Source organism: Spermophilus citellus, assembly GCF_964194105.1.
Source record: "Spermophilus citellus genome assembly, contig: SCAFFOLD_264, whole genome shotgun sequence".
Taxonomy (NCBI): Eukaryota; Metazoa; Chordata; class Mammalia; order Rodentia; family Sciuridae; genus Spermophilus; species Spermophilus citellus.
The window spans coordinates 4,503-30,935 of NW_027673160.1; the positions used below are offsets into that span (position 1 = coordinate 4,503).

Here is a 26,433-nt window from a genome sequence, read left to right on the forward strand (position 1 = left end):
TTGATATTGATGTTTTCAAGATGGACAGCCACGGATAGATTAGTTTTAGAAGAGAAAATGACCTTGATATTTTAGAAATATGTATGTTACATAACATTGTCAAAACCCAACACTTGCCAGTCATTTTAAGGTATAAAAGGTGTATTAGAAAATACTCAGGCATGTGTGTAACTGCCCAGACAAGTGGCCTGACCCTCTCATGGTCCATGTGCACAGGTTTTGGCTGCCGGCTGGTCTGCCTTCTTCAGCACACCAGGCTTCTCCAGCATATGGGATTGAGAAGTGGGGCTGCCTGTCCCGGGTTTCCTGATGATGATGGCGTTGTTCTAATACTCCAGAGTCACCGTTTTGGTTTTGAGGTATTCGTTTAGAGCTTCCTCACCTACGGAAGAGAAAAGCAGTTGATGGACCAAGTTCAAAGTTGGATGTGGTACTACTGGCCTTCCAGACATGGGCATAGGTCACAAAGTAAAAGGAATGTCACCCAGACCAGCGCTTCTCAAACTTTCAGGTTCATGTGAATCAGCTGAGGACTTTCGTAAACTGTAGGTTCTGATTCAGCTACTTTGGGAGAAGGTTAGACATCCTAACTGTTCTCCATTGATGCTGCTGGTGGTCCACGGACCACACTTTGTGTAGTGAGGGCTTAGGTCAGCTGCCAGGCCTGCTCAGAATCAGTGTTGGCTGGTCAACCTTCCTGCTTCATTTCCCTGCATAGTGATGAGTTACATCTTTTTCCTTTGTTCATATGAGATACACAGAAGTGACCAGGATTCTGTGTTCTAGATTACATAAATGAAGCAGACTGGAGCACAGGAAAGAGTTGGGAAGAAGGGAACAGGAAGTCCAAAGGCTCCGAGATGGAAGCATGTTTATTGTGTTTGAGGAACATCAGGGCAGACCAGAACAAGAGGGAAACGGACAGTGATGGGTGGGAACTGGCCAGAAAGAGTTGGGAATCATTTGTTTAATCTGATTTTAAGGGTAAGGAAAATGCAATTTATATCATATCAGAAACACAAAAGAGCACATTTAAGCAAAAAAAAAAAAAGAAGAACAAGAAGAAGAAGAGGAAGAAAACAAACAGATCCTTCTACCTTTCTTCACCTGTTTCTGTTTTTGAGCTATATAATCACTGGTACCTACAGTGGCTAAGGGCAATGGATACCATGGTAAAACTAATGAGCATGTGATTCTGGAAGCTGAGCTAAAATGAGGGCTTTTGAAAACTCTTATCTCAGGTCACATACCACAGCAATTGGATCAGTATCTCTGTATTTTTTTAAGGCTTTCAGAGGCATCTAATCCAATGTGCAGCTAAGGTTGAGAAGCAGTGAGCTAAGGGGTTTTAAATTGTGGAGAGGAAGAAACTGTTAGGCAAACTGGAATGCTTTATAGTTAAAAGCTGTCAATTATCCCATCAAAAGACAAGTGAGAAGAGTTGCCTCATTTCACAATAAAAATTTCCCACTTTTATGGTTACAAATAACATTGCTGAAAATCATCAGGAAAGAGAAAATGTAAAAAATACCCCAAATGAACCAAACTTATTTAAGATGGTGATTTTACTAAATCACAAATGTTTCATATTCTGAAACATGTCTGACTGGAGATTTGAGAGGTGGAATCCACAGCCAAACTACCTGCCTTTTAATTCTCTCTGCTGTTGCCTGGCTGTGTGACTTTTGACAACTCACCCATCTTCTCTGAGCCCCATTTCCCTAAACTGTACAATGTTACCATAATAGTACCTATCTCCTGAGCTGCTGTGACAATTGCTTATACACAAGAGGTAAAGTACTTAGAATAGGACCTGTCACAAACTTAGCTCCCAATCTACTGCTTGAAAGGTGAATTACATTTTAGGCTTTTTACAAACTCAAAATCTGAGCTCTTGGACTTCCAGCGAACCTGCCAGTTACAGTGTTGACTCTGAAAGACTGCCAGCCAGCTCTGAGACAGGCTTTATTTTTGGAGCTAGCTAGCTATTATCACCCTCCACCCATTTTCCTTTCTTGGTTCTGTTGAGCCCCACAAAAGCCCAACCAAGATCATGGTGAATGTCAGATTTTTAAAAATTAACATATTTTAGCTAAAATATATTCCTTTGGGGAAAAAAAAGATTACTTTCCCTCACAGTTTGTGTCTTTTTTTTCTATAAGTGTATTATGTTCATAAAACATGCTGAACATTAAAAAAATAAATAAATCAGTACCTTTATAAACCCAGATCTAACTGCCATGAGGGAGACACCCTTCAAAACCACATTCAAGAGTTGCATAAAACACAGGGCAGGGTTTTCTGTGATTCAGCAACACAGGACTGTGTAGGATAAAAGTAAAGCCACGGGGCTGTGGCTGTGGCTCAGCCATGGGCGCTGGCCTCGCACAGGTGAGGCATTCGGTCTGATCCCCGGCATCACATAAAAGTAAGTAAATAAAATAAAGATACCGTGTCCATCTACAATTCTAAAAAAAATATTAAAAGAAAAAAATAGAGCCAGACACACCTAAGTCTTTTCCGAAGCCGGACTGTTTCACTTCACCAAACGGGGCTGCCACATCTGTCTTGTTGTACGTGTTGATAAACACGGTCCCCGCCTCGAGTTTGTCACTCACGTACATGGCTTTGTTGATGTCTCTTGTGAAAACCCTGGAGGCCAAGCTGTACTCTGTGTTGTTGGCTCTCTGCAGCACACCGTCGATGTCCCTGCGAGGGTTGTCAGGAAGACAGGAAGCTTCATTACATGAGAAGCAAAACACTCTCCTTTGACACCCTAGAAGTTTTCCTCTCTGAGGAGAAATGGGGATCCGTGTCTGCCGTCTGCTTACATTACAGATGAAATGTTCAAGCTCACGTGGAAATTGAGCCTCAATGAAATATGACAACTCTAGTTTAATTGGGCTTTGCATCCATATCTAAAATCTGACCTGAAGTCATCTTTGTGACTTTGTGACAATGGTGTCATCCCTGACCCCCTTGGCCTCCCCTCTCCTTGAGCCCCGTGTCCAGATTTTCTGAGTAACCCCCTTTCCTTCCATCTCTTCAGAATCTGCACACACAGCTGAAGTCCCCATCATGCCTCCCCGAGGCCTTTCGGAATCCCACACAGGCAGCAGGGTGGTGGCTCAGTGTGCAGGCTCTGTGACAACCCGCCTGGGGCAATGTGATGAAATGGCAAAAGCAGTTGTCTCAGTGTCATGGGATGAAATGAGCTAAGAGTGCCCAGAGCACACTACGTGGCCAGTGGAAATCAGCTATGACCAGGGAGCGCTACTCCTCCCAACCAGCATTATGGAAGCCCAAACCGCGTGGCTGGTTTAACCCGTGTGTTTGCCATTTGAAAACTGGAAGACAGAAGCTCCCCAAGGGCAAGGATAACTATGCCTTACATTTCTTTATACTGTGATGCCACATCATGTGAGAGTGAACTCTGCCTCAATTCCAGGCACGCCCCTGGAATCTCAGCACCTCTGGAGGCGGAGGCAAGATTTCAAGTTCAAAGCCAGCCTCAGCAATTTAGTGAGGCCCTGTCTCAAAATAAAAAAAAGGACTTTGGATGTAGCTCAGTGTTTAAGCACCCTGGGGTTTAATCCCCGGTAGCAAAAAACAAACAACTGAACGGATGAACTCCATGTCATATGCTTATTTAGTAAAAGAGGAAGACAGGAAGCAAAACACTGAAAAGCAAAACACCAAAAAGCATGGAATATTTCATCTATAAAATGTAGGCAGGTGGCAGTGACGTGTTCCCGTTTCTACATAGAGAGGAAAACTTCTAGGGTGTCAAAGGAGAGTGTTAAGACGTCTGGTTATTTTCCTGTCTTTCCACTCTGTATACAGTGATCTTTGTGTCTGAGGGGCATTAGTTTCAGGACCCCTGCAGGTACCAAAATCTGCGGAAGCTCAAGTCCTTTACAAAATAGTGTAGTATTTGCACCTAACCCATGCACATTATTCCATTCATCCCATATACTATATAGAAGTTTATGGAAGTTCTTTGTTTGTTTGTTTTGCGGTGCTAAGAATTGAACCTAGGGCCTCACGCATGCCAGACAAGTGCTCTACCACTGACCTACACCCCAAACCTCCTCCCATATACTTTGAATCATCTTTAAATTACTTACAATATCTAATAGAACATAAATGCTGTATAAATATCTGTTATTTTTTGTGGAATAATGACAAAAGTCTGTACGTGTTCATGTCAGATGCAGATTTTTCCCTCTGTGATGCTAGGGATTGAACCCAGGCCCTAGTTCATGCTGGGCAAGTGCTCTACCACTGAGTTACTTCCTCAGCACTTTAAAAATTCTTATTTTGAGGCAGGGTCTGGCTAAGTTGCCCTGCCTGGCCTTGAACTTGTGATTTTCTTGCCTCAGCCTCCAAAGTAGTTGGAAGTAGAGGTGTCCACCACCACACTTGGCCAGAAGCAGTTTAAAAAGAAATTTCAGCCGGGCACAGTGGCACATGCCCGTAATCCCAGCGGCTTTCGAGGCTGAGGCAGGAGGATTGCAAGTTCAAAGCCAGCCTTAGCAAGTGAGGTCCTAAGAAACTCGGTGAGACCCTGTCTGCAGATAAAATACAAAAAAAAAAAAGGGCTCAGGATGTGGCTCAGTGGCCCCGAGTTCAATACCCGATATCCAGTAAATAAATAAATACAATTTATTTTCGATCTGAGGTTGTCTGAATTGCAGATATAGAATCGTTGCATATGGAGGGCCAACTCTGTGTACACCCCCGATAAGAGGAGATATGAACCTGCTCTAAGAGCCCAGTTCTATCATGCCTTCCATGGTGTATCTCCCCTTATTCAGTGTGGTCCTAACGGTTAAAAATGCATGCATTTTCTATAACACGGCCAGTAGATGAAGCAAGAATTTCATCTGATGCTCCAGAAAAGTAACAGGATTTGTTCCAGAACCACAGGAAAAATAAGTTGTGCTGCATTTACTGAGAGACAGCACAGGTTTCAACATAGTACCTTCCAGAGGGATTTTCAAAGATCATCTTGACTCTTTCCAATTTCAAACTTGCACTGCCTTTAAACTAACTTGAAGGGAGCTAAGACTCTCCTACAACTCCTGTACTCTCCTTTGGGGGAACTGAGAGAGAAAAGGGGAACAAGCATCCTCGGATCCACATGCAAATGACCCCTCACCACAGCCTCCTGTGCTCAAAGACCTCTTACAATGTCCTGCTGATGACCAAGAAGTCTTCCCAAAGTAGGCATTTGTTTCCCAGTTTCCCATTGGTTGAGGTAAACCTAAAGCCACTCTGAAGAATTTTGTCAGGTGCACTGGGAGAATCCCATCATATGCAGTGTGGTTTTACAAACCCAGTTACCATGTGGTCCTCCTTGGTATGTGGAACATCTTGGAAGTTTCATGTAGGATGACAACCAGCATGCCATTTGCAGTTGAATATATGGCAACTGGGGGCATAGCTATAAAAAGCTGAGTATTGGGGCTGGGGATGTGGCTCAAGCGGTGGCGCACTCGCCTGGCACTGGGTTCGATCCTCAACACCACATAAAAATAAAATAAAGATATTATTTCCACCTAAAACTAAAAAATAAATATTAAAAAAAAAAGCTGAGTATTTGGGGCCGGGGTTGTGGCTCAGTGGTAGAGTGCTTGCCAAGCATGCGTGAGGCACTGGGTTCCATCTTGGCACCACATAAAAATAAATGAAATAAAGGTATGGTGTCCATATACAACTAAAAAAAACATTAAAAAGAAAAAAAAAACTCAGTATTTGGCTTATGGGCCATGCAGAAACCAAATAATTACAGCCCCCTTTCTTTGGCAAAATTAGATTTCCCAAATGCTTTCCTTTTGGAATTCCTTCCCTGAGAATGTAAATGTGAAAACTGGTTGTTATTTCTCAGGTATCAACATATTCCACAGAGATTTCACATGCCAACTGTACAAAAACAAATTTAACCAGCTAAAATCCCATCACGCCTTCCCTTAAAGTAAGCTGAGAAGCAAATATAAATTACCATCCACAATGGTTAGCAAAGGCATATCCTTCTAATTATTTAGTGAGTTAATTACTCTTAGGGTAAAACTGCATGTTTGTTGATGTCATGCTCTGTAAATAGTATAACTGCAGAGGGGAAAAATTACCAAATTGAAACCTAATTGTGCCCAAAGAACATACCCATTTTGGAATTTAGAAATGACCATTATAGGCCCAAAGGATTCCTCTTTGGCAAGGTACATGTGGTCTTCCACGTCTGTGAACACAGTTGGTTCCATAAAAAAACCTGTTTGGAAAAAAAGAAGAAAAGAATGTCAATTCTAGGTGAGGCCATACTTCAGTTAACAGTTGTCTCAATTACATTACAATTTCCCCTCTCTGCCTTGGGAAAACCAAGAGGATGTCTCTACTCAGTGTTAGTATTCCTAGGTTCTTGTTTTTTAATGTTTTTATTTGAAAATTTCAAATATATATTAAAAGTAGAGACAATAATACAATGGACAGTAAAATATTCTCTTTTTTTTTTGCTGTTTTTTTTTCCTTTGCTGAAATATCTTAAAGCAAGGATATAATTTTAACTCCCAAGTACTTCGTGGCAAATCAGTAAAAAATAAGGACTTTTTTAAAAAAAAATATAACCACAACACAGCATCACACCTAACAAAATTAATGCTCATTCTTTATTTGTAATTTATATTTCACTTTCTCTCATTGTTCAGAAAGTAACTTTTTCCAATTAACTTAATTAATTTTAAATTTAGTTAAATTAATTTTCCAATCAATTTGTTCAATTTAGGATTCAAATAAGTTCTACATATAGCATTTGCTTGCTAGATTTCTCAATGGTCTTTTTATCTCAATACTTTGGATGCTTTTGCCCTCTCCTTGTGTTTTCAGGCAGGTGACTTGTTGGAGATACTGGGTCGGTTGTTCCGTAGAAGATCTTATATTTTAAACTTGTTATTGCTTCCTTGGAGTGAAATTTGTTTCTTTAGTTCATGTTTTTTTTTTTTAATTGTGATAAAATACATGTAACACAAAATTTACCATCTTAACCATTTTTAAGCACATAGTTCAGTGTTATTAAATACATTCATAGTGTTAGGTAACCTTCATCACCATCTGTCTGAATCCATTAAACAATAACTTCCCACCTCACCCCCCAACCCTTACAAATTGAAAGTTGGACCTAATGGCACCACTGTGTTTAGGTTTTTTAGAACATGCCATAGGTGACCCTGGGCATCACACATTGTATTTCATGAGAAGATGCATAATATCCAGTTGTCCTTCTTTAAGTGCTCAAGTTGACCAGGGGCTCCAGATGGTGTCCATGGATCCCACCATTGTAGAGCTGTGTTTTTCCCCACCCACCTTTTTCCTAACAACTTCAGCCTACCCTGACTCATTTCCTGAACCAATGGTATCATCTATCAGAAAAATGCAAACTGATGATTTTTTCCTACTCTTTAATTTTTTTTTACATGAATTAGCCGGGATGCCATCATTAGAAAAAAAAAAAAAGAGTCTCTTTTATCAGCTACTCAGTTACCTAAAAATTCAGTTCATATAGGAAACATAAGATACATATTCAATTTTTTTCTTGTAATTACCAATTTTCAGAGTAAGGTATTGCTGTACAATCTACCTGTAACAGTGGAACGGAAGGTTTTGTTATTTGCTGTGTGTGTGTGTGTGTATGTGTGCGTGCGCGCGCTACTGGAGACTGAATCCGTGAGTATGGTACTTTTGAGCTATCTCCTCTTCCCTATTATTAATTTTGTTCTGAGACAGGGTGTTGCTAAATTGTCTGTGCTGGCCTTGAACCTGTGGTCTCCTCCTGCCTCAGCCTCCACAGTTTCCAATCCTGACATGGGCCACTGTGCCCGGTGAAAAGGCAGTTTTTGTGGTTGGTTGTTAGTTCCTTCTTTCAAGAGTCATAACATTAAGCCGTTCACATACTTCAGTACCAGGTCTTACTTTAGGCAGAGGAACAAATCCCTCCCAGGCTACGCTGGCTGAGATCAAATCTCAGTGCCAGGAATCAAGACCACTGGTTTCTGATAACAGCTATTCATTACACTTGTTTATAACAAAGGGCCTGTCATTTTCATAACTTTGTATTGTAGGGTGTGCACATTTCATCTTATTTTCATAGGAGAAAAATGAGACTCAGGAAAATTGTGTTGTGGAGCTGGGTGCTATAATCCCAGTGGCTCAGGAGGCTGAGGCAAGTTCAAGGCCAGCCTCAGCAATTTAGGGAGGCCCTAGGCAACTTAGCAAGACCTTGTCTCAAAATTAAAAATAAAAAGGAAGGGCTGGAGATGTGGCTCAGTGATAAAGTGTCCCTGGGTTCCATCCCCAATACCAGTTAAGAAAAAAAAAAAGAAGAAGAAAGAATAAAGGAAATAGTGTTGTGAAGATATCCCAGCTAATTGCTCAAGCAGGGTGTAGAAATTAATTCAGACCCATATTACACCTGCAAGTGTTTACTTTTGCAGTAAGGTGATGCTGATATGAAAACTGTCACCATCTACTCCAATTTAAGAAGTCAGGCACCGCACCCTGAAGCCCTCTAGAGAGGGGACCTTACCTGGCCTTTGGACTTGTCTTCCCCCGTACACCAAGGTGGCCCCCTCCTTCACTCCAGCTTCACAGTATTGCAGCAGCTTTTCCAAGTGGGCCTTATGATTTTGGGGCCCATGATCAGTAGATCTGTCAAGTGGGTCACCAATTTTCATCTTTTTAATTTCTTCCACCTGAATAGCACCCAGGCCACAAAAGACAATTAATTCAATGTTAAGAATGGATATCCTTGACCTGGTTCTGACCATGCGGTGGGTGTTGTTTGAAGCTGTCAATAGATGGCTCCAGAGCAAGCAGGTATTTATGATTTCTGCCTTACAGAAGAAGAGCCCAGGGCCTAAACAGGTTAAGTGACTTGCCCAAGTGCACAAACCACTACGTACTATGAGTCGAAAGCCCAAGTTCTCAACCAGCTAACAGGATGTAAGATACCTAGGCTTTAAATTATCCAGAAGGTTAGTCCACTAAAATAGCCAACTGATGTTCTGGAATTTTCATAAATACAGCATACACACACTCTTCATGGCAAAAGAATTTCTGAATGACCACCTTGTTGTTTTTTTCCCCTTGCTCAAACATGGCAGACTGCCTTTGTGAAATTCTCATTGTGTAGCCAGATGAATTGCTAGAATATTCTGAGGAAAACCAATGGCACAAGCTGCTTGCTTGTTTTGATCTTTTCCTGCGTTTTCTGATGCTAAGTCTAATTCTAATAAGAAGAAACCGTGGCGGTCACCGTGACCACGAAGGGCCATGAGTTTGACTCCAGGTGTGGCAATCCTCTCTCAGGGGCTTGAATGGAGTCCTGGGCTTGGGGAGACGCTCTGAGTTGGTAGGGAACATGTCTACCTTGTTCACCTTGATGTTTCTAGCACCCAGCACAGTGTGTGGTATTAAGTGGTATTAAGCAGGTGCTCAAGAAACAGGTGTTGAATGAGCACACAAAGCTCATGTGCAAAAGGTGCTTGCTGATGGGCAGAGAGAGCACATCCTTGAACTTTCTGGTCTCAGCATTGAAATTTCATCCAGTTATTGCTGACCCTGAAAGCCTGTGGCATTTAGTTCTGCACGCTGCATTTTACTGAGACACAAACTAAATTGCAGAGTTCAGGAGGCAGCCCCTGCCCACTGCCTGCCCCGCCTGCCACTCTCTGACTTCTTAGAATCTGCTCTCATGCAGAGGATTCCTTTGCTCTGGGGGCAGGATGGGATGTAGGAAATTGGTTCTGGGGAGAAATAAAAAAGCTAGGTGGTAGTTTTGCAAATATAAGCAAGTTCATAATTAATATTACCTTTATAATGATACAACATGGCATAATTTAGAGTTTATTTTAGCCACAGAATTTACCTTAACAGTCCTATTAATGACTGTTAGTTCCATGTCTATGGATTCATAACCAGCCAACAGGAGCTATTTGTGGAGTTAGTTATGCTAGTGGAAGAAATGATATCCTGTCATGTTAAGTGCAAAATAGAGTCTTGTAAGGATCTAGTGATGCACCTCTCACAGATAATTCAGGGATTCATAAAAATCCAGGAGTATAGCTCTCTGAAGTGTCAAGGATCTAATGGGCCACAAATGCAGGGCAAGGTATAGGTACTGACAGCTCTCAAGTAGATTTAAGGTTTTCACACAGACTTGTAACTTGTGACTATGAAAAATTAGAAACACATATAAAAGCAGAGAGATCATAAAATGAATCCACAAGTACTCCTCACACAGCGTCAGAAACTACCAACTCTGGCCCATTGATTCCCCTCCTCACCTCTGCTTTTCCTGGTTTATTTTGAAGCAAATTCTAGATGTCATATACTGTAACTGTAAATATGTCAGTACACTGCTAGACAAAATAAAGGACTGTTGGTCATTTTTTTATTTTATAAAAACATAATGGACTGGGGGCCTGGGGCTGTAGCTCAGCGTTAGAGTGCTTGCCCAGTATATACAAGGACCTGGGTTTCATCCCCAATAATGAAGAAGAAAAAAAAACCCAAACCTAAAAGCACACAAAGAAAACACGGATTGAATCCAGGACCTCCTGCATTGTAAGCACATGCTCTGCCACTGAGCCACACCCCCAGCCAAGGCTAATTAAAAAAAAAATAATAACAATATTGTTATCAACCTAAAAATTCATGAAAAATCCCAGAAGTACTTTCCAAGCAAAAGCAATTTCTTTGTGTGTGTGTGGGGGGAGGGGGGTATTAGAGATTGAACCCAGGGCTTTGGGCATGCTAGGTAAGTGCTCTACCACTGAGCTACACCCCAGCCCTTTTCAAAAATTTTGAGATGGGGTCTCATCAAATTGCCCAGGTTGGTCTTGAACTTGGGATTCTCCTGCCTCAGCCTCTCGAGCCATGTGCACCACCACACTCAGCTCAAACAAAAGCAATTTCTATGCAACTGAAAGCAAATCTGAAGATGCCTTACCACTTTGGTCACAAATTCATCGTGGATGGATTCTTCCACAAATAGTCGCCCAGCGGCAATACAGTTCTCTCCTTTGTTGAAGAACACGGCGCTCATGCCCTTCAACACAGAAGGCAAAACAGTGACTGCACCGCCAAAAAGTCAACACTGACGTATAATTTTACAGAGAGAACTAGGTGTCACTGGAAGACAGCAGGCAACACACAGAGTCACTGAGACTTCTGGAAGTCTCAGTGGTGAGAACTGCTGGGAGATGTTTAGTCTTTTTTTTTTTAAGAGACAGTGAGAGAGGAGAGAGAGAGAATTTTTAATATTTATTTTTTAGTTTTCGGCGGACACAACATCTTTGTTGGTATGTGGTGCTGAGGATCGAACCCAGGCCGCACGCATGCCAGGCGAGCGCGCTACGCTTGAGCCACATCCCCAGCCCGAGATGTTTAGTCTTGACTTAGCTGTTTTTGGTCCATGAGCACTTTCCAAAATGTTTATAACAGTAAGTCTATACCACTAAGAACAAATTGTATACTGCAAGAAAAATCTCGATTATTCTGTATACATTTAAATATAATACTTGTATAATAAGTTTTGCTTTTAAAATCTGTATGTCGGTTCATAGAAATCACAGCTTTAGAAAGCCTTCCTTATCATGCCCCTCATGGAAAGGAAGATCCATTTTTCAAGAAGTTTGCAAAATATTTTAAATGAAGGCGCTCAAAAAACGAGTGCTTAAGAAGATTCATTGTGTGTGTGTGTGTGTGTGTGTGTGTGTGTGTGTGTGTTGCTAGGGATCAAACCCAGGGCCTTGTGCATGCTAGGCAAGCACTCTCCCACTGAGCCCTAATTTGCAGGGTTTTGTTGCATCTTCTTTTTCTAAATTTAGGGGATAATTCACCCCTTGGAACCTCCCTAAACTGGGTAAAATAAATAAATAATATATATATATATATATATATATATATATATATATATATATATATATATATATGAAATAGCATAGTATTTCCTGTACTCACAAGTTCTTATGGTGGAACCAGAATTCTATGTAAAGGCACACATTCCTATGCTGTAGAGGCTAATGGTGGCCGATAGCAAACTATTTGTGAATATCTGATGATAGGAAAAAAGAAGGAATGGCCCTCTCTAATCATTATATGTGATTTTCTCCACATTATTTCACCCTCAGCACTCTTTGGTTGTTCCTGTTAATTCATGTTATATGAACAAGAGCATGAGAAACTTAGTGAATTGATACTTAAAAAAAATTAACAGTATGGTATAGGAAAAAGTCCCTCCTCCCTTTTTCTACTCCTCAGTCTTTTGCAGAAATCTAGACGTCCAGGGGAGTCCTGACCCTGATGTTGACCTGCGTATCCCCAGCCACTGCCTGCCAGTGAAGGGCCACCTCATACGCACGCAGGAGTCGGGTCTCCTTCACTCCCAGACCCCTCTTTCTCTTATGGGCCCTTGCACAATGAGGCTTGGCTGTGGGTGTGCATTAAGATCACAGAGAGGGGGATGTGAAAGGCTTCTCAGTGCACAGGCTGGGAGACAGCACAGAACAGGAAACCCTGACTTCCCCCAGAATTTCCAGGAGGCTCAGCACAACCGTGCCAGTGGTAGCTCTCTGCAGGCCTGAATCTCAGAAGTGAAGAATGAGGACTAGCCCACCTTTTTTTTTTGGCACTGGGGATTGAACTCAGGGGCATGTGGCCACTGAGTCACACCCCATCCCTATTTGGTATTTTATTTAGAGACAGGGTCTCACTGAGTTGTTTAGCTGCTCTCTTTTTGCTGAGGCTGGCTTTAAACCTGTGATCCTCCTGTCTCAGCCTCCTGAGCTGCTGGGATTATAGGTGTGCACCACTGCGCCCAGCCCCAACTCTTTTTTTTAACCTTCAAGTTTTACTTAAAGTAAGTTTTTATACTTTGATATAGCTTAAGACTCAGTGGTATTGCAAAAATAGTAGGAAGCCCTATGTACCCCCACCCAGCTTCCTCCCTAGTAATACCTTATATAGCCACATTGCTAAAACCAGGAGAGTGACACTGCCAATTACTTTTTTTTTAAGAGGCAGGGTCTGGTTATGTTGCCCAGGCTGCCCCTGAACTCCTGGGCTCAAGATCTTCCTGCCTCAGCCTCCGGGACTATAGACGTGCCACTGTGTCTGGCTGCCAATGATTTTTTAATAGAAGACCCTTTTCTGTGTCTTGATTTGTATAACAAATAAAAGTAGTGACCTTGGAAGGGGCGAGGTGTTAGGGGAAAGGAGGGAGAAGCCAGGAGCAACATCAGAATGTCTTTGGAAGTTTTTTGACATGACTACTGTGACTTATGTTCCATTTTTGAAAACATTTTAATTGGAGAAATTATATGAATACTACTTTTTAAAAATGTTAAGTGCTCTTAGTATGAAAAAGATGGTACCTGTTTATAACTAGAGAAGACTAAATCTCATTTAAGACCTCCAATAAAGAAGCAGGGGAATGTGTTTCAGAAGCGGGCTGTTCACCCGCCTTTGAACCGCTCTCACCATTCGCACGGCCTTGTCAAGTTCACAGTCATTGAAGATTATAAGTGGTGACTTGCCGCCGAGCTCAAGGGACACTTTCTTCAGGTTGCTTACCGCACAGCTACAGGAAGATAGACGGGAAATGAGCATTTTGTCAGTGTCCCCGCTACACCTCCACTGTGGCTTTATTTACTTATTTATTTATTTCATATTTGGGATTGAACTCAGGGATGCTCGACTACTGAGCCACACACCCCAGCCCTATTTTGTATTTTATTTAGAGACAGGGCCTCACTGAGTTGCTTAGCGTCTCATTTTTGCTGAGGTTGGCTTTGAACTCACGATCCTCCTGCCTCAGCCTCCCCCTGCCCTTGCTTTTTTAATCATAGGCTACTCACAGTTGGCCTGGAAAGCAAAGCTGAAGCTCAGAAACAGTAAGAAACTCATCCAAAGACAAAATGTGGGTGCAGAGCAGTGGCTGGCGGGGAAGCTGGGTGCTGGGCACATGGGCGTCAGTCATTGTATGTTTCCGTGTGTTTGGCGTAGTATTAGGAATTTTTCATGATAAAAAGTCTTAAATTTTTTGTGTGGTCAAATGATCAGAGATCCTTGCAGGTAAATTCCCATTCTCTAGGAATTTGGGTTATATAAACACTTGCCAAGAAAATCCAATCTTTAACTAGACTAGTGGAACACTGGGGCAGGGAGTATCAATTTTAGAAGCTGGCTGTTTCATTCCTGTCTTATGTAAGTGTTCTTATTTAAGACATGCAGACAGAAATGTAGACAGATTGGGAAAAAAATCCATTCTATGGCTCCATGACCTTTGTTTTTACCATTTCCACCTACTTATTTCTGATCTGTGTCCTATCGGAGCTCTTATGTTTTTAAAAATGGTTACAATCACTGGATAGATACAATTTTATATCCTGTTTTTCTCCCTAATTATCTGTGTGTGTGTGTGGCAGGGATTAAACCCAGGGCCTTATGCATTTGAGTCACCCTATTATCTTTTTTTAGTGGTGGTGTTTTTTTTTTTTTTTTTTTTGCGGCTGGGGATTGAACTCTGGGCCTCATGCTAAGCAAGCGCTCTATCTTGGAGTTACATCCCCAGCCCTTTCTATTTTTGAGTTTGTGTCAGGGTCTTACTGAGTTTCCCAGACTGGCCTTGAACTTGAGATCCTGCTACCTCAGCCTCCCCAGAAGCTGGGATTACAGGCTGCACCATGGTCCCTGGCTCCTGATTACCATTTTCACAATAATTTTTGATGTTATTAAAATTCTCCAGAACCATGACTACTGTATTCTATTACGTTATCACACTTTACTGCCTTATTTTGAACATTTACGTTATTAGCAGTTTTTTAAAAACCAACATTACTATATTTTGAGAATCCATGTCATTTAGAATATATAAATCTATCACAAACATCTTTTCAGTTTCTTACTTATGCTCCCCACACAATCTGGGCCACAGTGTTAGTTCAGAAACTTTTTGTGCTGAGTTGTTGAAAGTTACCAACAGGGTAGATTTCAACACAGCTCTGGCTTTATTTGCTGTGGACTTTAAAGCTTTGGAAAGTCTTTTATTCAAATAGTTCAATGTGCAGCAGTGATAAGTAGATTTCTCTTCTACATCTGATGTGTTTTTCTAACCCCAGAAGTGCTCTGTTTAAACAAAAACAGAACCCTGGATTAACGTGTCTTTAGCGTTGACACAGTAAAGTCTATACCTCTTCATGATCTGTTTGCCAATAGAGGTGGAGCCAGTGAATCCAAGTTTGCGGATATCAGGGTGCTCAGAAAGACGTTGTCCTGCTACCCCACCTGTAGAATTAGGAGATAAAACAGTTGTTAAAACATTACTCAGGTCTTGCATGAGAGAGGTGTGAATTCATGGAATTAGAATTTCTAAGCTTTTATTACATGATAGTTTTATATTTTTTTGTATTAATTACTAACAGACAAAAATCTAAAGTAATATCCTCTAAGTGACTGTCACCCCCTCACCTAGAAAAACTGGTGGGTAAGCCTTGCTTGTTATCCTCCAAAGTAGTTACTGAAAAATTAAAATGGATTTAACTGAGTTTCCCAGACTGACCTTGAACTTGAGATCCTCCTACCTCAGCCTCCCCAGTAGCTGGGATTACAGGCTGCACGATGGTGCCTGGCTCCTGATTGTCATTTTAACAATGATTTTTGATGTTATTAAAATTCTCCATAACCGTGACTACTGAATTCTATTATGTTAACACACTTTACTGACTTATTTTGAACATTTACATTATTAGCAGTTTTCAGAAACCTGACCACCTCGGGGTCAGTTTAATGATGTTGTACACTGCCCCCCATTACCTTCCTCTGCTCACTGGACACTATATTTCTACTTTAAGATTTCAGCACATGGTGAGGTACATTAAACTTGGTAAACTGTATTTAGTTTTAATACAACTCAGGGTAAGACTCCAGTGGGAAAACAGCCACTGGGCTACCCCATGCCACTCCCATCCCATGCCACTCCCTGGTCATAGCAAAGTGGGTCCCTGAGGGCTTACCTGAGCCTGGAATGATGTTGATGACCCCCCTGGGAAAGCCTGCCTTCACCGAGAGCTCTGCAAACTACAGGGCAGTCAAGGGCGTGACCTGACAGGCAGACAGCAGTTACCTTCTCACACTCTCCTGTCCTTTGCACCTGTACCTGGTTCTCCCTTTGATGGTTATGAGAGAGCTCATTTCATTTTACATTGTTCTATTATTTTTATATTTTGATGTAATTTCAGACTTACAGCAAAGTTACCAAAGTAATAGTGCAAAGAATTCCATATTCTTCACCCTCATCCCTCAAATGTTAACCTGTTTCTATATTTGCTTTACCCTCTTTATATATACATATATTTTCTCCCCACACTACTTTAGAGGTAAGATGTATAGTATGCACTGTTTGCCTCTCAATGTTTCTATACACATTTACTAAAAGCAAGAAATTCTCTTACATACAAACAGTACAATTTTCAAAATTGGGGGAATCACAACTGATAGAACACCTATCACACTTTAGATTTAGCCAGTTTTTTCAACAATGTCTATTATTGCAAAAGAAAACCCAAGAGCATGGGTTGTTTCTGTTTATCTTTTTGTTTTGTTTTGTTTTACATTTAGTTATACATATTGTCTCAGTTCATCTGGGAGAGTTTGAGTTTTCCTTTATATTTCATTGAACTAATATTTTTGAAGAACACAGACCAGTTATTTCATGCACTGTCCCCTTGGCCTGAATTTCTCACAACTAGGTTCAAGTTATGTACTTTTGGCAACAATACACTGGAGTGGTACTTCCCAATCTCTCTACGTGTACTAGTAGTCCTTCCACTATGAGCCCCTGCCCTTCTACGTTAGACTCCTGAGTAGCTGGGATTACCGGCATATGCCACTGCACCTGGCTGAGAGGAGGCTGTAGAAAGTAAGTCTATCCCATGTGCTTGGTTCCTTCTGCATGTGGCCAGTTCCCTTTCCACCTCTCCACCAATTTGTGATGCAGCCATCAGTGTGTGTGTGTGTGTGTGTGTGTTTGTGTGTGTGTGTGTGTGTGTGTGTGTGTCTCCAGGATGCTGGCATTATGTTCTTTGGACCCTTCATCTACCAGAATCATGAACCAAATAAAACTCTATACTTTATAAGTTACCCAATCTCAGGTATTTTGTTATAGGAACACATCAAGGATTAAACCAATGTGTAAAATATACAAATATATAAACAAACATATACACACACACATACACAAACACACAATATGTGTATTTTTGTGTATTTTACAAATACATACATATATACACATACATATATACATATGCACATATATGTATTTTGTTTAAAAAAATCTGTGTTTTTATGTACAGGTATCTATCTCTGGAATGCCTAAGAAACAAATAAATAGCCATTGATAACATTTGATTGCCACTAAGGAGGGAAACTGGTTCACTGGGGAAGAGTGATAGGAGGGAGAATTCATTATTTACTTCTATAACTTAGGAATTTTGAAAAGGTGGCTGTGTTTGAATTACCATGTAGCTATGCCAAATGAGATTTGGCATAGCTACATGTTAAAAGAAGAAATTAGTTGATAAGTAACTAATTGTAAACTCTTCCAGAACAGACTCCAAGTTTTCTCCCTGACTTATGCACCTTGGAACTGTAGCACTGTCTGTAAGAACTGTACTTAGTACATGCTCTCTGTTAAATTGGCTACTACATTTTTCTTGAAGAGCTACTGTATGGGGCAGTAATGGATGTATTTGAGAATTACCTAATTTTGTTTGGTTTTGTTTGTTTTTGTATGAAGGATTGAACTCTGTGGTACTCTATCACTGAACCACATCCCCAGCTCCTTTATTTTTAATTTTAAGAAAGGGTCTTGCAAAGTTGCCCAAGCTGGTCTCAAATTTGTGATCCTCCTGCCTCAGCCTCCTGCGCTCCTGGGATTACGATAATGTGCCTGGTTTACCTGATCTATTTTAAAAGTATTTCCTTGCTATCCACACATAAATATTCTTATGAAATTGCCACGATTATAGGGTTTTTTTACATGTTCTTCCTTCATTTTCCACATCTTTACAACATTTAGTATGATCATGTTTGCATGCCTGCATATTTTTATTTTGATGTCTCATAGTTACTTGACATAATTCTCCACTATTTGGGCACTTGGCATTTTGCAAGTTTTGAACTGGTTTGTAACAGGGCAATGGGTTTCATTGAGCTACACCACCTTGGAAGTTCTAAATTATAGAATCTCCATAGGATGATTAGGTGGCTGTTAAAAATGAACATTTTAAATGAAGGCACCCATGACACAGGAAAAGGCATCGTGGTATTGGATCGCGAGGCACCGTGCACAGATGTGTGTGGCTGAGCACACAGAGGGCGACTGTCCGCTGGCCTGCTCACCTGCGCGGGCTTGAGCACTAAGGTGTTGCCGGCGGCCAGGCAGGCGGCGCTCTTCCAGGCCAGCATCATGAGCGGGTAATTCCAGGGGATGATGATGACACAGACCCTGCAGCGGGGAGATGCGACATCCTCAGCTGCCTCAGACTCACTCGCGGGAGAGTCACTCAGAGGCGCTCTGAGTCTTACCCCAGCGGCTCCTTCTTGGTGAAGGACAGGTTGCGACTTGGACGGGCCTGCTTGATGGGGATCGTGGAGCCCTGAAGAACAGAACAAGTGGACGCTTCCTTTACCAAGGTAAAGTAGTGAATTTCATCTCAAAGAATCCATCTTCTGCCCTCCTCTCTCATTTTTCTGAGGTGATGTGAAAAGGCATTGTCAAACACATAAGAAATACATCCCCACCCACCCAAGAGGGACGGCTGTTCATTTCTCAAAGAACTAGGAGACAAGAGAATAAAGGATTCTGATTAAGTCTCCTCCATTTCCAACCTCAAAGCATGGTAGAGAATGTTAACTGCCCACCCAATATCCACTCTCCTCTCTCTCCTTCCTAGTAGGACCCCCAGTTAACAATGGCGACAGCACTGTGCCCAGAAAAAAATAGTGTCTCCTGGTCAGTGGAAAATATAAGCCCAAAGCTTTAACGTAGACTGACTCAGTTACAACAAATACTCTTTCACCCTACCCTTTACTCCCACTTCCTCCTCCTTCCTACTTTAGAATGTTGCTGAAATGGCTGGCACTGCAGTGGTTATCCTGAGTGCCTTGAGACAGCCTTGAGGGTAGAGGGCACATGGCAGTAAGGATGGCCTGGCAGAGATGGAAGGAGCCTGCATCTCACGTACTAGTTCTGCCTGCCTGCCTGCCTGCCTTTGGACTTCTCAAAATGAGAGAAAAAGAAGCTTCTTATTTGGGATTTCTGTTATACACAGCCAAACTTAATCCGAAGGAGTTCACAATCTTAGTCTTTAACTGGAGCTATTCACTTGCTTTGTCAGGTAAGATCATTGCTCTCATGGATGCCAGGGAACCATCTCTTACCTGAGCCCCTTGCAGCCAGGTCTACTTCGGAATTCAGAATTTTTTGGCCTCTAGAAACAACATAGTGCACATATCCTATCTACTACCCATCATAAGATCTACAAAACCCTCCATAATCAAACATGTTCATATTCCTCAGTGAAGCATAGGAATCTTGACTCGAAGTGATACAAATAAAGATTATAAATAGACTGATCCTCACTCAGGTCAGTGTCTGGCAGCCCTGGGGTCTGAACCAATCCAATCAATTTTCAGGTTCCAGAGCTATTTGGATTTCACATTTGAGGAGAAGAGGTGGCCCTGAAGCACTGAATGTCTGCAGGTGCACGACCCTGTGGCTGAACCACCATCAACACTTCCTTTAGGTGTAACTTCCTATGCTTCAGGCTTATCTTGTCCTGTAGAAGCACTTATTTCCTATCCTTTTAACTTTCAATGGATGTATCAACTGCAGCCATTTTACAGACGAGGAAAGTAAGGTGCTGAGAGGTAAAATAACTTTTTAAAATTATTATTAAAGAACTGGGATTGAACCCAGGGATGCTCTACCACTGAGCCACATCCCCAGCTCCTTTTATTTTTTATTTTGAGACAGGGTCTCGCTGAGTTGTCTAAGCTGGCCTTGACCTTGGGGTCCTCCTGCCTCAGCCTCCAGAGTAGCTGGGATACAGGTGTGCACACTGTACTGGTGCTAAAATAGCTTTTACACTTGGTAAATGGCAGAGTTGAGACTGGACCCGGGCCTCTCTGACTCTATGCTAATGTTGGTGGCAGCGATGCTCACAGATAAGGTGTTTCTCAGTCTCCTTAGAGACAGAGATGGCCCATGGGTGACATAAGCACAAGGCATGGGGGTGGGGTAGGGGGGCATGCTTTCTAAAGCCCCTTTCCCTTCCCCCTCCCCCTTCCTCCCTGCTGGGATGCGGCTGCAGGAGAAGCTCCTGCGGGAGGTTCTGTGCATCCCTGCCAAGGGTGGTCGCATGCTGCTCTTGGTGGTGGCCTCCCTTTTTCCTTTGTATCTGTCCCCAGTGCTGAGGCCAAGTGTAGTTGACATTCACCACCAAGCATGCCCTGTTTCTTACCATAGAATAAAAGGAAAATTAAATATTTATTATACCCTTGTTTTTACCAAAATGTTCTTGCGCTCAGTCGACCTCCACCACCTACGTTTGCAACTTTGGCCTCTGTAGACGTCTGCGTTGGCAACCCCCGCCTGACCCTAGGGTTCTCTCTAGACATCTAGATGACGACTCGATGCGTTATGGCAAAGCCCAAGGAAGACTGTGGTGGCTGCAGATTCGGAAAAGCCTGCGGTGGAACCTGGCCCTGCAGTTGACTTGCTGTGGGTCACAGGAAGGCACTCATCCCTCCAGCCCGTTTCCTTGTCCACAGTAAGGGACAACAGCTGTCCACTGACCTCACAGCTATTATAACCACTGCTATGGTCTGACTGTGCCCCCCATAATTCCTGTATTAGCAACTTAATCCAAAAACCAAGTGTTGTGAGGTGGGGTCTCATGTGAGGTGCTTATATCACGGGGGCTCGGTCCTCATTCGAGGATTAATGCTGCTGTAAAAAGGGCTGATGGGAGGGGAGTCTCTCTCTCCTGCTCTTCTGCCATGTGAAGACACTGTTCCACCTCTCCATAGGATGCAGCTACCAGGTGCCATCTTGGAACCAGAGACCAGACCTGCTGGCAACCTGAACTCATTTCCCAGTTCCTAGAACTATGACAGAATAAATCTTTGTGCTTTATAAATGGCCCAGTCCCAGGTAAGCTGGTATAGTAGCACAAAACTGACTAAGACAGCCATGCCACATAGGTGAGAAAACCTATGGAAAAAACAGGTCTGACCCAGTACCTGGTGACAACTCATGGATGTTAGTCTCTCTTCCTTTGAGAACAAAGACCATTCATGTTTACCTGAATTTTGTCACACCAGCCGGCAAAGTATCTGAATGTTTGCACAGACATTCCAATGTGAGTCTTCAGAGCCAAGGTGTAGACAGCCCCGGAGTCAAGGGCTTCAATGGTTATTAGCTCTTCTTGGTTTTCTTCCAGTAGGTCTGCAAGTCTGCATGGCCAGTGAAAACAGTCAATCAGTGATTATTGATTGCATCCTTATTATAAATATGATATCCTAAGACTGAGATTTCTTTTTCCTCCCATAGCTTTATTGAGGTAAAACTGAAGTACAATAAAATGTACCTATTTGAAGTATGCGATTTGATCAGCTTTGACTTGTATGTAACCAATACAATCAATATAAAAACCATTTCTATTATTTTTTTAAATTTGAAATCATGCAGACTGTGTTTCCTGCACTTTTTATTACATTAGAAATCAATCGCCTTAAGATATATAGAACCCCACCCCACATGTCAACTACTTCAAAATTAAATGGCACACTTACAAATATCTCAGAGGTCAAGGAAGAGAGCACAAGAAAAGTAAATAAAAATGCTTTGACTTAATAGATAATAAAAGCTTAAAATATCAGAATATCTGGGATGAAATAGTACTCAGATGAACATTTATAACTTAAGGTACTTGTATCAGAAAGAAGCTAAAATAGCCAACAAGTTATTTTCAAATTACAAAGTAGGAAGGAAGAAATAAGAGGAGGAGCAGAAATTCATGAAATAGAGAAGAAATAATACAGCTAAAAGTTGATAAAAACCAAACAAGTGTATTCAAGAAAAAAGCAAAAATCACAAAAATTAATATTGATGGAAAGGGAGCTATCAAAATACCCGAGAAGGTAATATTACAATTCTAGGACTGAGATTTCTGAGGTGAACACAAATGGACCAGGTCTCTGCCCTTAGGAGATCAGGGTCCAGTAGGGAAGGCAGATCTTAGATGATCTCATATGTGATTTGTGCAAGAGTGACAAAGGAGATACAGAGGCTAGTGCACACAACTGGCCTGAGTGACCAAGCACCGCAGCCACGGAAGAGCTCAAGGACAGGAGACAGAGGGGATGAGGAGGCAGACCTCAGAGCGCAGCCCACGCGCTCGAGAACCCCACACCTGCCCAGCGCCCGCCGCTACAGAGATGTTTTCTAAACTAACTGGAGAGACATGGAGGGACTACAATCACCAACACAGAGTCCAAGGCCATCTTCTGTGTCCACCTCCGCTGCGTGTTTCCCCTCCTTCCTGGAGTGGTTCTCCGAGCTGCTCCTTTGGGGCCACCCTAGGGTCAGGCCTGAGGTGTTCCCTCCCTAACGTTTCTCCCATGACTGGCTCCTAAGAGATCACTTAATTAAGATCAAATATTTAGCTTTAGGTGAGCAGAAAACAGAGTTGATGATAGCCTGATTCCTGCTGGCCTGCTCAGTTACTCATCTGTAATGTTCTCTCCCGGCCCTGGTACTCCTCGGTGCTCCTAATCCCTACATAGCAAAGAGAATGAAATTGCATCCTTGAAGACAACGGGGTGCTGGGTATCTCCATCTGCTGCTCTCTGTCCATTCTCCACCCTGTTCCATGACCTTGGAGGATGACCTTTATCGACTCTATCACCTGGCTCCTGGAGACACCTGCGGAGGCTGGCACGCTGGAGGAGAATGTGGTTGGGGATTACATTTTCAGCTCCCTCTCTTGACTGGCTGTGGTTCAGCAGTTGCTCTGTCTCCCCACCTAAGATCTCTGCAGTGTGGCTTCCCAAAGACAAAGATCTTGCCAGAGTCTAGAAACAGCTCCTTCCTCTGTCCCTTCTGACCTTGGAGGAGTAGCAGCTTCCCCTGCTTCCACCTCTGCCTGGGTGCGCCATTATCCTCTGTGGGAGTCCCTTGACCTTGCCCACATCTTTGTAAAAAGTCCTTCATTCAACTTCTTTTCCTACCAGGACTCAGGCTGACGCAAGCAATGACTCAAACATCAGGAACTTCCAGATTCAGGACTGATAGGATTTGAGTAACAGAAGACAGTGTATAGCAGGTGCCTACCAGAATGTTTTGCAGGAATTTACAAATTTTTGGCAATGCTAACCAATATCCAAAGGTGACAGACTCACTTTTCTAAAAAACACACCTGTACATCAACCTTCCTCTTTCTCTGGCGTTCATTCTTCCCCATTCGCCGTTTTCAAAGGCATCTTTTGCCGCGGCCACTGCTTTGTCAACATCCACCAAAGAGGCATAGGCTACTTTGCATATTGTCTGTTTCAAGGAAAGCAAAAAAAAAAGGTATATGTGTGTGTGTGTGTGTGTGTGTGTATATATATATATATATATATATATATATATATATATATATATATAGATAGAGAGAGATAGATAGATAGAGATAGATATTTGTATATATGGATTCTTGGAATTGACATTCTGTTACTAGGAAAAAGCAAAGTATCACTTATAAAATTCAAATTGATGGAAAATGAATACCTCTACAAATATGGTAAAAAAAAAAAAAAAAAGGATCATTTGGACGTGAGAACTGTGAGCCTGAAACTCGGCGCTTCTCCTGTCGCACCTCATTATGGAAGAACACATTTAGAAATACTATATATTTATCCTCCTGCCTTAGGGAAGCTGGATTTCTTACCACAAGTTTTCAAAGTCTGAAAAAAAATTTCCCATATATAGCTTTATGCAGAGAGGTGCCTTTGACATGCCCTTTGTCTAAATTCATAACAAACATCCACCCTATTAAAAAGGTTACTCTGGTTAACAGCAGCCGCTATCAGAGTTGACTCATTGAAAGAAACGCAGAAGTGTATTGCGTGAGGTGCCTGGAGGCAGCGTGGCAGATGAAGGGATGTCTCGAGACTGCCTTTCTGCAGCTCTGCGGGAGCCAAATCCATGGCTGCCTGTCCCTGCACACACCACAGTGATTACTCACCGACCCATCTGTTGGGTTGATGGTGTCGTAAGTCTTTCCATCATCTGCATCGGCGAACTGTCCAAACACTGATATGACATTTTTACTGTCATTTCATTGACCTCCTTTGCAACCTAAGAGAGAGTATCATATTAATAGATCTGATGGGTTTTTGTGCTTACCATTTGATATTGAATGTCAGTAAAGAAGATAATTCACTAATGCTGCGGGAGAAGTGATCAGTGGGATTCTAGTTTCTATTGCCAACTGTCTAGAAGAGACAAGAATAGGTAAGATTTGGGCCTCAAGATGCTCGGCGTGGCCTCTGAGTCAGGAAGAGCTTCACCGGTCTCCTAAGGAAGGAAGAACTCGGGAGTGGTCCCGCCTGCAGCAACACCGCCATCTAGTGGAACATCCGTGACGCGCAGTCGCTGCTTTCCCAGGTCGTTGCTCGCGCCTTTGTGTTAAGGTTTCCCCTCTGCGTGGTGTCACTATAAGTTCCGTTTTCTAAATTCCTCCCTGTACTCCCTAAACTCTACTCCCTGCCCCTGGCTGACAAGTGAATTGGGGTTACTCAGTTAACTTGTATGAAGCTCGGTTTTTTCAAAATAAAATGGGGATAATGATAGCCGAGTCACCTGGCTAAACTGTCTTTCAAAAATGAAAAAGAATTACAATGTTTCCAAATGAAGAAAAACAGAACATTCATTGCTGTCCCAAGGTGTCCTCCAGGTGGAAATGAAAAAACTCTGGGCAGTAACTGGGATCCACATGAAGAAACAAAGATCATCAGTAAATGTAGCTACATGAGTAAATACAGAAGTCGGCTTACATATATTTTTGTTTTTACTCTTCTTGTTGATTTAAAAAAGACTACTGTAGGAAGCGATAATTATAAAACTGTGTTGGTGATCTTACAACGCCTGAAGATGGAATTTGTATGCAAATGTCACTACAGATTAGGCACGGGGACTAGCCATACTGTGGCTGAGTTTTCCTGCACTATTGGTATTACATTGGTGTGAATCTGAATGGGATTGCTTTTAGCAAAAACTCTAATTGTAATCCTCAGGACAACCACTAAGGAAATACCTAAAAGACACAGTGAAAGAGACAACAGGGATTAAAATGGCATGGAAGGCAAAATCTGCTTAACACAAAAGGCCAAAGTAAAGGAAGAATAAAGGAATAAAAGACGGTACCAGAAGTAGCAACAAACAAACAGATAAATCAGACTTTATCAAAATGGAAACCTGCTGTGTGTGCTGTCAAGAAAGTAAAAAAAGAAAATCCATAGAGCAAGAAAAAAATATTTGCAAATCCATATCTGATGAAGATCTAGGATCAAAAATACACAGAGCACTCTCACAACTTAACAACAAGAAGATAATCCAATCTAAAAATTCACAAAGGATTCAAATAAACATTTATCCAAGAAAATACACAAATGCCCAGTAAGTACACAAAAAGATGCTCAAGATCATTAGTCACAGGGAAGGCAAATCCAAATTGCAATGAGATCCTCACCACTCTGCCCCCCACTAGGACAGCTACAAGAGAAGACAGTAACAGCAAATGTGAAGATATGGAGAATTGGAATTCTTGTCCTTTGCTAGAGAAATCACGAAGTGGTGTAGTTGCTTAGGAAGACAATTGAGCAGTTTCTCAAATAGTTAAACGTAGGACAACCATATGACTCATTGATTCTACTCTTAGGTATATAACCAGAAGATTTGAAAACATGGACACAACAACTTATACATGAATTTTTTTATAGCATATTCATCATAGCAAAAAAGGGAAGGGACCCAAATGTACTTCAATTGGTGAATGGATAAACAAATTGTAGTCTATTCATGCAGTGGAATATTATTTGGTCAGAAAGAGGATAGAAGTAATGATGCTTGCTACAATGTGGATGGACTCTGAATACATTATGCTCAGTGACAGAAGCCAGACACAAAGGCCACAAATGGCCTGATTCTATTTATATGAAATGCTTTAAACAGGCAAATCCAGAGACAGTAAATTAGTGGTTTCCTGGGCTGGAGGAAGGAGGTGAGGGGAAGGGAGTAGACTACTGCTAATGGGTATGTTCTTTCTTTTG

At 41.9% G+C, this 26,433-nt stretch overlaps 1 pseudogene across 1 annotated transcript in view; it reads right to left on the bottom strand.

The window, feature by feature from the left end:
* Nucleotides 1-326: 326 nt before the first annotated feature.
* LOC308640046 (mitochondrial 10-formyltetrahydrofolate dehydrogenase-like) overlaps nucleotides 327-26,433 on the bottom strand; it is a 49,674-nt pseudogene continuing 23,567 nt past the window's right edge. The window contains exons 11-23 of the transcript in view: nucleotides 24,348-24,460; nucleotides 23,538-23,665; nucleotides 21,423-21,573; nucleotides 18,643-18,713; nucleotides 18,457-18,562; nucleotides 16,068-16,155; nucleotides 15,246-15,339; nucleotides 13,534-13,633; nucleotides 11,003-11,101; nucleotides 8,579-8,744; nucleotides 6,166-6,271; nucleotides 2,510-2,709; nucleotides 327-382 (exon numbers count right to left, since the gene is read on the bottom strand). The product of the transcript in view is annotated as a mitochondrial 10-formyltetrahydrofolate dehydrogenase-like (transcript). The remainder of the gene's footprint in view (nucleotides 383-2,509; nucleotides 2,710-6,165; nucleotides 6,272-8,578; nucleotides 8,745-11,002; nucleotides 11,102-13,533; nucleotides 13,634-15,245; nucleotides 15,340-16,067; nucleotides 16,156-18,456; nucleotides 18,563-18,642; nucleotides 18,714-21,422; nucleotides 21,574-23,537; nucleotides 23,666-24,347; nucleotides 24,461-26,433) is intronic.